Source organism: Schistocerca gregaria, unplaced genomic scaffold, assembly GCF_023897955.1.
Source record: "Schistocerca gregaria isolate iqSchGreg1 unplaced genomic scaffold, iqSchGreg1.2 ptg000996l, whole genome shotgun sequence".
NCBI classification, from domain to species: Eukaryota; Metazoa; Arthropoda; class Insecta; order Orthoptera; family Acrididae; genus Schistocerca; species Schistocerca gregaria.
Window position 1 is genome coordinate 182,501 of NW_026062346.1, and position 2,500 is coordinate 185,000.

Sequence of the window (2,500 nt, forward strand, 5' to 3'; positions counted from 1 at the left end):
CGACAGAGGCCCGGGAGCGTGCTGTCGTGGCATTGCCGGCGGGAAACAACACGCGCCACCTACGGTGACCGGCAGCTCCAACGCCAGCGCCACAGAAGGGCAAAGCCCCACTTGGGTGCAGAAGCGAACTCTCCCAGCACAGCGCACGCGCCAACACGTCCGCAGAGCTGCGATACAAACCACCTGCGAGAACCGCTGGGGGCGACCGAGCAGCAGACGGCGTCGCGACGCCGAGTGCCGGGCGGCGGCGCATCCTCAACGCACACAGTCCGCAATCGGACCAGCACACTGCAGATGTCCACCGCGCTTCGCACCGGGCTCGGCAGAACCCACTTTGGCCGCCTGGCGCCGCGCGCAGGGTGCGCCGGCGCATAGCTGGGACGCCAGCCGGGCCCGTCGGCCGGCGCTCCTGCCACTGGGCGCCCCCCACCAGCCGGCTGTAGTGCGTGCGCTCACGCAGCGCGCGGCCAGCACGCCGGGCGGCCCCCCCTCACCGGCCGGGGACTGTCCCGCCAAGCCACAGCCTCGTATCGCTTCATACCCACATGGCCAACTCAGGTTCGGGGGCATGGCGGGTACCGCCGAAACAACCGGTTCATAGATGTACCGATCGTCGCTATCACCGATGCACCTGCAGCGCGAACAACCGCTCAACAACTGATTTCCAGTTCATTTGCGGATCTTTGGCAGCAAACGTATACGTCAATCTACATTTGCGAAATCTACGATTCTGGCATGCCTGCATGTTATGTGTCACGACACGCTACATCAGCCCACATACACACTGCGGCATGTACACGAGAGAACACGTGGAAGATGGTCCGCGCACGTGTGCAATGTCCCTTGCGCGGTCGACTGTCAACCGGCCTCTGTAGCATGTCGCAGATGTGGAACGCGGTCCACCGTGCTATCATGTTGTGTGGGGCAATACGATTAAATAGGAAAACCCTCGTCGCTACATCAACAGACGGCTCACGCTGATTCCCGGCAGAGGGAGGAGGGGGGGGGGGGGGCCAACATGCAATACTTTCGTCCGTACCTACCTACCACATGTCTGTACGGCGTACAACAGTGCAATCTCGCTGTAATGGGGAGACGAGACAAGTAGCATCGTGCACAACATATGGCCCTTATGATTCGCCATTGTAGGGCGCAGCCGGTGTACGGTCAAGCATGTGCCACATTATGTCACTCAGTACGTAACGACGGATGATCAGTGTGGGTTACGCGTACATCAGCGGACAGTCCACACAGGCCGTACCACAACGTACACTGACTGCATCGACAACCGAATGCAACTGAACAGCTGCAAGGCTCATTTCACAAACAAACGCCTGACCGACCAGCTTGGAAGGGCAGGAGGGGAGGGCGATATTCGTTCTGTAGCGGTACACCCTTCCAGTGGTTAGCGGGACTGTGTAGAAAGTACGCAACACTCGAAAGACCTTTATGTGAGGGTACGCACCATGGCATCAAGAAATACACATGACACCAGAGGATCCAAGCAGTGAACTATGTTCAGAGGGTTGCTGTTAGGCAAAGCTACATTCCTGTGACGTTACATGTGACAGTTAAGGTGCAGTGTAAGTTAGGTTAAGGTGCAGCGTAAGTTAGGTTAAGGTGCAGCGTAAGTTAGGTTAAGGTGCAGCGTAACTTAGGTTAAGGTGCAGCGTAACTTAGGTTAAGGTGCAGCGTAACTTAGGTTAAGGTGCAGCGTAACTTAGGTTAAGGTGCAGCGTAAGTTAGGTTAAGGTGCAGCGTAACTTAGGTTAAGGTGCAGCGTAAGTTAGGTTAAGGTGCAGCGTAAGTTGGGTTAAGGTGCAGCGTAACTTGGGTTAAGGTGCAGCGTAACTTGGGTTAAGGTGCAGCGTAACTTGGGTTAAGGTGCAGCGTAACTTGGGTTAAGGTGCAGCGTAACTTGGGTTAAGGTGCAGCGTAACTTGGGTTAAGGTGCAGCGTAACTTGGGTTAAGGTGCAGCGTAACTTGGGTTAAGGTGCAGCGTAACTTGGGTTAAGGTGCAGCGTAACTTGGGTTAAGGTGCAGCGTAACTTGGGTTAAGGTGCAGCGTAACTTGGGTTAAGGTGCAGCGTAACTTGGGTTAAGGTGCAGCGTAACTTGGGTTAAGGTGCAGCGTAACTTGGGTTAAGGTGCAGCGTAACTTGGGTTAAGGTGCAGCGTAACTTGGGTTAAGGTGCAGCGTAACTTGGGTTAAGGTGCAGCGTAACTTGGGTTAAGGTGCAGCGTAACTTGGGTTAAGGTGCAGCGTAACTTGGGTTAAGGTGCAGCGTAACTTGGGTTAAGGTGCAGCGTAACTTGGGTTAAGGTGCAGCGTAACTTGGGTTAAGGTGCAGCGTAACTTGGGTTAAGGTGCAGCGTAACTTGGGTTAAGGTGCAGCGTAACTTGGGTTAAGGTGCAGCGTAACTTGGGTTAAGGTGCAGCGTAACTTGGGTTAAGGTGCAGCGTAACTTGGGTTAAGGTGCAGCGTAACTTAGGTTAAG